General features: G+C 46.8%; 1 pseudogene; it reads left to right on the top strand.

Annotated features, from left to right (window-relative positions):
- Positions 1-8,104: 8,104 nt before the first annotated feature.
- On the top strand, positions 8,105-8,835 carry LOC138670400 (mitochondrial inner membrane protease ATP23 homolog; annotated as a pseudogene).
- Positions 8,836-11,850: the final 3,015 nt, after the last annotated feature.

Here is an 11,850-nt window from a genome sequence, read left to right as displayed (position 1 = left end):
TACAAAATGTGCAACCTGAACATCTGAATGAAGCCTTACACTATTTGGGAGACGGAATTAACAAAAAAGCAGTCCTGGTTTAGGCTACTTTCACACATCCGTCCTGCGCTGTCATGCACATTCCGGAGGCGGGACGGATTGCTGGATCCGGTGCAATTAGTGTAAAAACTGATGCGCTGGATCAGCTTTTCTTCCAGTTTCGGGATAAAAATATAATATAAAAAATAATAATAAAAAGTCATGATATTCTCATCTTCCGGCAGCCCTGGCAGCCTTCCCGCTCCTTGCGATGCTCCCGCCAGCTCCCGTTCCCAGTAACGCCTTGTGTGTCATGATCCCAATGGCAGGGGATCACAAAAGGACAAGCAGAAAAACAAAACAAGCTCTAGGGTGATGGAACCTGAGCTGACCGCGATCCTGAACCTACACACACAACTAGCAGTAGCCGGGGAACGTGCCTACGATGATTCCTAGACGTCTCGCACCAGCCGAAGGACTAGCTTCCCCTATAAGAAGAAACACAGACCTCACTTGCCTCCAGAGAAACACCCCACAGAAATAGCAGCCCCCCACATGTAATAACGGTGAAATGAGAGGAAAGCACATACGTAGAAATGAAAACAGAATCAGCAAAATGAGGCCCGCTAAAGCTAGATAGCAGAGGATACAAAACTGAACTGCGTGGTCAGCGAAAAACCCTTCAAAAAACCATCCTGAAATTACTTGAACTCATGTGCCAACTCATGGAACATGAGGAGTAATTTCAGCCCACCAGAGCAACCAGCAGCAAGGAGTCACATAACTGCAAGCTGGACTAAGACAAAAAGTAAGCAAAACGTAGAACAGGAAAATCAAAACTTAGCTTGTCCAGAAGATAACAGACGCAGGGAGCAAAGGCAAAAAGACACGCTGATTACATTGATAGCCGGCGAGGAAATGACAAAACAGCCAGGTTAAATAGGAAACACCCATAACCTGATGGAACAGGTGGACACCAGAGACCGCAGAGAACACAAGTCACCCAGTACCATCAGTAACCACCAGAGGGAGCCCAAAAACAGAACTCACAACAGTACCCCCCCCTTGAGGAGGGGTCACCGAACCCTCACGAGAACCACCAGGGCGACCAGGATGAGCCCTATGAAACGCACGGACCAAATCGGCAGCATGAACATCAGAGGCAATCACCCAAGAATTATCCTCCTGACCATAACCCTTCCACTTGACCAAATACTGGAGTTTCCGTCTGGAAACACGAGAATCCAATATCTTCTCCACAACATACTCCAATTCACCCTCCACCAGCACCGGAGCAGGAGGCTCAAGCGAAGGAACGACAGGTACCTCATACTTCCGCAACAACGATCGATGGAACACATTATGAATAGCAAACGATGCCGGGAGATCCAAACGAAACGACACAGGGTTAAGAATTTCCAAGATCTTATAGGGACCGATGAACCGAGGCTTGAACTTAGAAGAAGAGACCTTCATAGGTACAAAACGAGAAGACAACCACACCAAGTCCCCAACAAGAAGTCAAGGACCCACGCGGCGACGGCGATTAGCAAACTGCTGAGCCTTCTCCTGGGACAACTTCAAATTGTCCACCACATGACTCCAAATCCGATGCAACCTATCCACCACCATGTCCACTCCAGGACAATCAGAAGGCTCCACCTGACCAGCGGAAAAACGAGGATGAAACCCCGAATTACAAAAGAAAGGAGAAACCAAGGTAGCAGAACTAGCCCGATTATTAAGGGCAAACTCGGCAAGCGGCAAAAAGGAAACCCAGTCATCCTGATCAGCAGAAACAAAACACCTTAAATAAGTTTCTAAAGTCTGATTAGTTTGTTCCATCTGGCCATTCGTCTGGGGATGGAATGCAGACGAAAAGGACAAATCAATGCCCATCTTAGCACAGAACGTCCGCCAAAATCTAGACCCAAACTGAGATCCCCTGTCAGAAACGATGTTCTCCGGAATGCCATGCAAACGGACCACGTTTTGAAAAAACAGAGGGACCAACTCAGAGGATGAAGGTAACTTAGGCAAGGGTACCAGATGAACCATCTTAGAAAAGCGGTCACACACAACCCATATGACGGACATTTTTTGAGAGACAGGGAGATCCGAAATAAAGTCCATGGAAATGTGCGTCCAAGGCCTCTTCGGGATAGGCAAAGGTAACAACAATCCACTGGCCCGAGAGCAGCAAGGCTTAGCCCGAGCACAAACTCCACAAGACTGCACGAAAAAACGCACATCCCTCGACAAGGAAGGCCACCAAAAAGACCTGGCCACCAAGTCTCTAGTACCAAATATTCCAGGATGACCTGCCAACACAGAAGAATGGACCTCGGAGATGACTCTACTGGTCCAATTATCCGGAACAAACAGTCTTTCCGGCGGACAACGATCAGGTTTATCCGCCTGAAACTCATGCAAAGCACGTCGCAAGTCTGGGGAGACAGCCGACAAAATCACCCCATCCCTAAGGATACCAGTGGGCTCAGAATTTCCAGGGGAGTCAGGCACAAAACTCCTAGAAAGAGCATCCGCCTTCACATTCTTTGAACCTGGCAGGTATGAAACCACAAAATTGAAACGGGAGAAAAACAGTGACAAACGAGCCTGTCTAGGATTCAGACGCTTGGCAGACTCAAGATACATCAGATTTTTGTGATCAGTCAAGACCACCACACGATGTCTAGCACCCTCAAGCCAATGACGCCACTCCTCAAATGCCCACTTCATGGCCAAAAGCTCCCGATTACCAACATCATAATTCCGTTCAGCGGGCGAAAATTTTCTAGAAAAGAACGCACATGGCTTCATCACTGAGCCATCGGAGCTTCTCTGCGACAAAACCGCCCCCGCTCCGATCTCGGAAGCATCAACCTCCACCTGAAAAGGAAGCGACGTATCTGGCTGACGCAACACAGGAGCAGAAGAAAACCGGCGCTTAAGCTCCTGAAAGGCCTCCACAGCCGCAGGAGACCAATCAGTAACATCAGCACCCTTTTTAGTCAAATCCGTCAAAGGTTTAGCAACACTAGAAAAATTAGTTATGAAGCGACGATAAAAATTAGCAAAGCCCAAGAACTTCTGTAGACTCTTAAGAGATGTAGGCTGCGTCCAGTCACAAATAGCCTGAACCTTGACGGGATCCATCTCAATAGTAGAAGGGGAAAAAATATACCCCAAAAAAGAAATCTTCTGGACTCCAAAGAGACATTTAGAACCCTTTACAAACAAAGAATTGGCCCGCAGGACCTGAAACACCCTCCTGACCTGCTGAACATGAGACTCCCAGTCATCAGAAAAAACCAAAACATCATCCAGATACACGATAATAAATTTATCCAGATATTCATGGAAAATATCGTGCATAAAAGACTGGAAGACAGAAGGAGCATTAGAAAGTCCAAAAGGCATCACCAAATACTCGAAATGGCCCTCAGGCGTATTAAATGCGGTTTTCCACTCATCACCCTGCCTTATCCGCACAAGATTATACGCACCCCTAAGATCAATCTTAGTGAACCATTTAGCCCCCTTAATGCGAGCAAATAAATCAGTCAACAATGGCAAAGGATACTGATATTTGACTGTAATCTTATTCAAAAGACGATAATCTATGCAAGGCCTCAAGGAACCATCTTTTTTAGCCACAAAAAAAAAACTGCTCCCAAAGGGGACGAAGATGGACGGATATGTCCCTTTTCCAAGGACTCCTTAATATAATTCCGCATAGCAGTATGCTCTGGCACTGACAGATTGAACAAACGACCTTTCGGGAACTTACTGCCAGGAATCAAATCTATAGCACAATCGCAATCCCTGTGAGGAGAAAGCGAACTGAGCTTAGGCTCCTCAAAAACCTCCCGATAATCAGACAGAAATACCGGAACCTCAGAAGGAGTAGATGAAGCGATAGAAATCGGAGATGCATCATCATGAACCCCCTGACATCCCCAGCTTAACACAGACATTGTTTTCCAGTCCAGGACTGGGTTATGAGTTTGTAACCATGGCAGACCAAGCACTAAGACATCATGTAAATTATACAGTACCAGGAAGCGAATCACCTCCTGATGAACGGGAGTCATAGGCATGGTCACTTGTGTCCAGTACTGAGGTTTATTCATAGCCAAAGGTGTAGAGCCAATTCCTTTCAAAGGAATAGGAACTTCCAGAGGTTCCAGACTAAACCCACAGCGATTGGCAAATGACCAATCTATAAGACTCAGGGCAGCGCCTGAATCCACATAGGCATCGACGGAAATGGATGACAATGAACAAATCAGCGTCACAGACAGAATGAACTTAGACTGTAAAGTACCAATGGCAACAGACTTATCAACCTTTTTTGTGCGTTTAGAGCATGCTGATATAACATGAGCTGAATCACCACAATAAAAACACAAACCATTTTTTCGCCTATAATTTTGCCGTTCACTTCTGGACTGAATTCTATCACATTGCATTATCTCAGGTGCCTGTTCAGAAGACACCGCCAAATGGTGCACAGGTTTGCGCTCCCGTAAACGCCGATCAATCTGAATAGCCATAATCATGGACTCATTCAGACCTGTAGGCGTCGGGAACCCCACCATAACATCTTTAATGGCCTCAGAAAGGCCATCTCTGAATTTTGCAGCCAGAGCGCACTCATTCCACTGAGTAAGGACCGACCATTTCCGAAATTTCTGACAATATATTTCTGCTTCATCTTGCCCCTGAGAAAGAGCCAATAAAGCTTTTTCAGCCCGAATCTCTAGGTTAGGTTCCTCATAGAGCAAACCCAATGCCAGAAAAAACGCATCCACATTGAGCAACGCAGGATCCCCTGGTGCCAATGCAAATGCCCAATTCTGAGGATCACCCCGCAGGAAAGATATAACAATCTTGACCTGCTGAGCAGGGTCTCCAGAGGAGCGAGATTTCAAGGAAAGAAACAACTTACAATTATACCTAAAATTCAGAAAACTAGATCTATCTCCAGAAAAAAACTCTGGGACAGGAATTCTAGGTTCAGACATAGGCGTATGTACAACAAAATCTTGTATATTTTGAACCTTAGCAGCAAGATTATTCAGGCTGGAAGCCAAACTCTGGACGTCCATGATTAACAGCTAAAGTCAGAGCCATTCAAGGATTAAGAGGAGGAAAGAAAAAAAAAAAAAATAACCTCAGACTACTTTTCCTCCTACTTCAGCCAAAACGATGACCAATTTTTATTTTTTATGGCCGGCTATACTGTCATGATCCCAATGGCAGGGGATCACAAAAGGACAAGCAGAAAAACAAAACAAGCTCTAGGGTGATGGAACCTGAGCTGACCGCGATCCTGAACCTACACACACAACTAGCAGTAGCCGGGGAACGTGCCTACGATGATTCCTAGACGTCTCGCACCAGCCGAAGGACTAGCTTCCCCTATAAGAAGAAACACAGACCTCACTTGCCTCCAGAGAAACACCCCACAGAAATAGCAGCCCCCCACATGTAATAACGGTGAAATGAGAGGAAAGCACATACGTAGAAATGAAAACAGAATCAGCAAAATGAGGCCCGCTAAAGCTAGATAGCAGAGGATACAAAACTGAACTGCGTGGTCAGCGAAAAACCCTTCAAAAAACCATCCTGAAATTACTTGAACTCATGTGCCAACTCATGGAACATGAGGAGTAATTTCAGCCCACCAGAGCAACCAGCAACAAGGAGTCACATAACTGCAAGCTGGACTAAGACAAAAAGTAAGCAAAACGTAGAACAGGAAAATCAAAACTTAGCTTGTCCAGAAGATAACAGACGCAGGGAGCAAAGGCAAACAGACACGCTGATTACATTGATAGCCGGCGAGGAAATGACAAAACAGGCAGGTTAAATAGGAAACACTCATAACCTGATGGAACAGGTGGACACCAGAGACCGCAGAGAACACAAGTCACCCAGTACCATCAGTAACCACCAGAGGGAGCCCAAAAACAGAACTCACAACACTTGTGGCAATGATCTTTGATGATGTAGCGGTCTCGTGAGACTGCTGCATCATCTGGGGTTATTGTCGCAAGGCATCACTAGGAACGGGAGCTGGCGGGAGCATTGCGAGGAGCAGGAAGGCTGCCGGGGACCGCCGGAAGGTGAGAATATCACGATTTTTTTATTATTATTATTTACATTATATTTTTTTACTATTGATGCTGCATAGGCAGCATCAATAGTAAAAAGAGAGAGAGAGAGAACAAGAGAGAGAGATAGAGAACAGGGCATGCACAGTTTGGAGGCCGGACTCCGACGCCGGATAACATCATGTGGCGCATCCGGTGCCCATAGGCGTCCATTGTAAGAAAAGCCGGACAGCGCCGATTCCAGCACTGTCATGTTTTTCACCGGAACAAAAAAAGTTCCTCTGTACGTTTTCTCCGCCCACCGGACCGGCAATTTTTGCCACATCCAGCGAAAAACGGATGAAACGGAAGGTCATCAGGCGCAATCCGGCGCTAATACAAGTCTATGAGAAAAAAATGGATCTGCGCAGAAATACACACACTTGGGCTGCATTCCCATGATGAGCTTTGATCACCTTTTTGACGCTGTGTGTTTTCCCTGCATCAAGAAGCAGCATCTTACAGCTCCAGCAAAGTGGAAGGTGTTTCTAGAAATCCCATACCCACTGTGCTTATTATTTACACAGTGTAAACTGACCTGCGGAGCGTGTTTCAAATCTACAGCATGTCAATGTCAAGGCTCCCGGGTGTAATTACTGCTGGGAGGCTACTCGCTGCAGTAAGGGAGCCCAGAGAAACAGCGGAGAACTCACCGGGTAGCAAGCAAGACTTGAGCCATTTGACCGAGCGGGAGTGGCCAGGGGCAGAGCCAGGCGTCACGGTGCAAAGAGGCGAACGGCGCCGGAGAGTAGTCAAACTTGCTGAGGTCAATAACCAGGGAGGTACCGGAGGGTGAGACAGAAGGATAGTCAAGTGGAAGCTGGAGGTCAGAAAGCCAAGTAAGCGAATGGATGGAAACACAAAGCATGGAAGCCAAGAGGATTAAACAGATCAGATAAGGCATTGAGAGCAAACAAGCAACTCAGAATGCAGAAGCACACCAGGGTGTCAGACACACAGCCAGAACAGATGCATAACTGACAGAGAATCCTAGTCCAGCATGGGTATAAATATCCCTCCCAGATCCAAAAGGAGGCCACAACAATTAACCTTGAGAGGGCAGGGCATTAAGCCTGTCCAAACCATGACAGTCAATTTCTCTTGCGGGTACGCTAAGTTTTCGGTACAAATGTTTCCCAATAGAGTTAGGCTATGCGCCCATGATCAGGATCTAGGAACATTTTGGATGCAGCATATTTTGTACTATATGTTCACTGAACCACATCCAATACATTTTATTGTGGAAATTTCTGCTGCGGAGACTAGCAAGAGAAACTGACATGCTGCGGATCTGAAAGACTGCAGCAAATAATGACGTCGGAACGTACCCTTAGGTGCTGAAACTCTGCAGATAAAAAAAACACATAAAAAACGCATATAATCCGCACCTAAGTAAAGGAATGAAGTTTTGTCAAAGCAAAAATACCAGGAAATATCCAAAACAATGCACCTTTATTTAAACCCTTAATGACCGCTGATACGTCTTTTAACGGCGGCAGTTAAAGATACTTAAACCACAGCGCCACTTTTTAAGGGCGCTAAGGTTTAAGTGTATAGTGCCCCCCAGAGTCGGAATTTCTCTGGGCTCTCGGCTGCAGGGGTAGCCGAGACCCCAGAGAATATGATTCAGGTCAGTTTTTACTGACCCTGGTGTTGCGATTACCGTTATTAACGGTATAACTTCGACCGCAAAAAAAAGTCAGATTTTCCATTTAATTTCTCTCTCCCCTGATGTGATCGCACATCAGAGGAGAGAGAAATAAGTCCCCCAATCACCCCGCTGGTACCTTTGGTGTCTAGGCATCCCTGCTTCAGCTGTGTTATGAGGAATGAGACCAAAGGGTTCTCGGTCATTAAAACATGAATCAAACACTTCATCCACTGCCTTCTCTGCAGTCTCTTGACTAAATTTCCTTGCAGCCATAATGGAGCGAACAGCTCATGTGTCACACAGGGTCAGGCCCCGGTATGGGGACGGGAAGGATGAGCACGGGTACCACCTGTTCCCGGAGAGGGATCCCCGGAATCCCAAGCAAGAGCCGCTCTTGTCGCGGCTGTACGGGCTGAAGATCAGATGTAAAGCGAGGCTGAAGATGGCGATGGACACGAGTCCTCATGTCAAGTTACTTTAGCCGCCATGAATCAGGCTGGTTGCACAGCACACAGGGATAGACATTTTGCGTGTGAAGAATGCAATGAAAAAGTAGGAGGAGGGTTTGATTCTTCTACCTCTGAGATTGTAATATGTCAGAATAACATTAATGATCAGACAACCATGAACAGAATGCTCACACACGAGTTGATTCATGCTTATGATCACTGTCGTGCACAAGTTGACTTTTTAAGCAACATTCGCCATTTAGCCTGCACTGAGATCCGAGCTGCGAGTCTTAGTGGAGATTGCACCCTTGGCAATGAAATGCTGTGGTTCAAATTTGGAGTAAAGCAGCATCATCAGACATGTGTGCGAGACCTAGCCGTTCGCTCCATTATGGCTGCAAAGAAATTTAGTCAAGAGACTGCAGAGAAGGCAGTGGATGAAGTGTTTGATTCAGGTTTTAATGACCAAGAACCCTTTGGTCGCATTCCTCATAACACAGCTGAAGCAAATATGGCATACAAGGAGTTTAGAAATCGTGGAAGATATTATGTCTAGGCATCCCCCCATGAAGTCCCCCGAGCCGCTAGCGTCTTCTTCCAGGGGAAAATGACAGGCACATGCCAGGGGTAGCCGAGGTCCCAAAGAACATGATCGGGGTCGGTTTTTACCGACCCCTGCTTTGCGATCGCTGGTAATTAACTGTTTACCGGTGGCCGCAAAAAAAAAAAAGCGATCTGTCATTCTCTGTCCTGTGATGTGATCGCACATCAGAGGACAGAGAAATAGGGGGATTCGGGGACCCTGCTATACTTACCGGTGTACCTAGGTCCTCCTGCGTCCCTTCCTGCCCGTCGACTTCTTCATCCGGTAAGAAAATGGCGGGCGCATGCGCAGTGCGCCCACCATGATCTGCCGGCCGGCAGCTGGAGGAGTTGGGGCTAAATTTAGGGTTAGGGTTGGGGCTAAATTTAGGGTTAGAGTTAGGGTTGGGGCTAAATTTAGGGTTAGGGTTAGGGTTGGGGCTAAATTTAGGGTTAGGGTTGGGGCTAAATTTAGGGTTAGGGTTGGGGCTAAATTTAGGGTTAGGGTTGGGGCTAAATTTAGGGTTAGGGTTGGTGCTAAATTTAGGGTTGGGGCTAAATTTAGGGTTAGGGTTGGGGCTAAATTTAGGGTTAGGGTTGGGGCTAAATTTAGGGTTAGGGTTGGGGCTAAATTTAGGGTTAGGGTTGGGGCTAAATTTAGGGTTAGGGTTGGTGCTAAATTTAGGGTTGGGGCTAAATTTAGGGTTAGGGTTGGGGCTAAATTTAGGGTTAGGGTTGGGGCTAAATTTAGGGTTAGGGTTGGGGCTAAATTTAGGGTTAGGGTTGGGGCTAAATTTAGGGTTAGGGTTGGTGCTAAATTTAGGGTTGGGGCTAAATTTAGGGTTAGGGTTGGGGCTAAATTTAGGGTTAGGGTTGGGGCTAAATTTAGGGTTAGGGTTGGGGCTAAATTTAGGGTTAGGGTTGGGGCTAAATTTAGGGTTAGGGTTGGTGCTAAATTTAGGGTTGGGGCTAAATTTAGGGTTAGGGTTAGGGTTGGGGCTAAATTTAGGGTTAAGGTTGGAGCTAAACTTAGGGTTAGGGCTAAATTTAGGGTTAGGGTTGGGGCTAAATTTAGGGTTGGGGCTAAACTTAGGGTTAGGGTTAGGATTGGGGCTAAATTTAGGGTTAGAGTTGGGGCTAAATTTAGGGTTAGGGTTGGTGCTAAATTTAGGGTTGGGGCTAAATTTAGGGTTAGGGTTGGGGCTAAATTTATTGTTAGGGTTGGGGCTAAATTTAGGGTTAGGGTTGGGGCTAAATTTAGGGTTATAGTTAGGGCTAGGGTTAGGCTTCTTTCACATTTGCGTTGGTATGGGGCCGTTGCACGTTGTGAAAATTGTGCAGAACGTGGGCAGCGGATGCAGTTTTTCAATACATCCGCTGCCCAGTCTATGTCCTGGGGAGGAGGGGGCGGAGTTACGGCCACGCATGTGCAGTCAGAAATGGCGGACGTGACTTACAAAAAAGTTACATTGAACTTTTTTGTGACGACGGTCCGCCAAAACACAACGGATCCAGTGCATGACGGACGCGACGTGTGGCCATCCGTCGTCAATTCAAGTCTATGGGCAAAAAACGCATCCTGCGGGCACATTTGCAGGATCGTTTTTTGTCCAAAACGACGGATTGCGACGGATGCCACACGACGCAAGTGTGAAAGTAGCCTTAGGGCTAGGGTTAGAGTTGGGGCTAAAGTTAGGGCTAGGGTTAGGGTTGGGTTAGGGTTGGGCTAAGGTTAGGGCTAGGGTTAGGGTTGGGGCTAAATTTAGGGTTAGAGTTAGGGCTAGGGTTAGGGTTGGGGCTAAAGTTAGGGCTAGGGTTGCGGCTAAAGTTATGGTTAGAGTTGGGATTAGGGTTAGGGTTTGGATTAGGGTTGGTATTAGGGTTAGGGTTGGCATTAGGGTTACGCTTGGGATTAGTGTTATGTTAACCAATTCAGTATCATAATGGACATGGAGGTCAGAGCACATACAGTGATCTGACAATAACCCAAAAATAAAGAACAAGCTCTGAGACGTGGAAACTCTGCAGACCGCAATCCCTGATCCTATCAAACCACACTAAAGGTAGCCGTGGAGCGCTCCTGACCAGAACCTAGGCGCCTCGTCACAGCCTGAGAAACTAGCTATTCCTGAAGATAGAAAAATAAGCCTACCTTGCCTCAGAGAAATTCCCCAAAGGAAAAGGCAGCCCCCCACATATAATGACTGTGAGTAAGATGAAAACACAAACATAGAGATGAAACAGATTTAGCAAAGTGAGGCCCGACAAGCTGAATAGAACGAGGATAGAGAAGATAACTTTGCGGTCAGCACAAAAACCTATAAATAATCACGCAGAGGGGACAAAAAGACCCTCCGCACCGACTAACGGTACGGAGGTCGTCCCTCTGCGTCTCAGAGCTTCCAGCAGGCGAGAAAAACCAATAAAGCAAGCTGGACTGAAAAATAGCAACAAAATAACATAAGCAAAACTTAGCTTTGCAGAGCAGCAGGCCACAGGAATGATCCAGGGAAAAAACCAGTCCAACACTGAAACATTGACAGGAAGCATAGATCAAAGCATCAGGTGGAGTTAAGTAGAGAAGAAGCCAACGAGCTCACCAGATCACCTGAGGGAGGAAACTCAGAAGCTGCAGTACCACTTTCCTCCACAAACGGAAGATCCCAAAGAGGATCAGCCGAAGTACCACTTGTGACCACAGGAGTGAACTCTGCCACAGAATTCACAACAGTACCCCCCCCTTGAGGAGGGGTCACCGAACCCTCACCAGAGCCCCCAGGCCGACCAGGATGAGCCACATGAAAGGCAAGAACAAGATCGGGAGCATGGACATCAGAGGCAAAAACCCAGGAATTATCTTCCTGAGCATAACCCTTCCGTTTAACCAGATACTGAAGTTTCCGTCTCGAAACACGAGAATCCAAAATCTTCTCCACAATATACTCCAATTCCCCCTCCACCAAAACCGGGGCAGGAGGCTCAACAGATG

This window comes from Ranitomeya imitator, chromosome 1 (assembly GCF_032444005.1).
Source record: "Ranitomeya imitator isolate aRanImi1 chromosome 1, aRanImi1.pri, whole genome shotgun sequence".
In the NCBI taxonomy this organism is placed as follows: domain Eukaryota; kingdom Metazoa; phylum Chordata; class Amphibia; order Anura; family Dendrobatidae; genus Ranitomeya; species Ranitomeya imitator.
The sequence above is the reverse complement of the archived record's forward strand: the minus strand, read 5'-3'. Positions and strand labels throughout refer to the sequence as shown.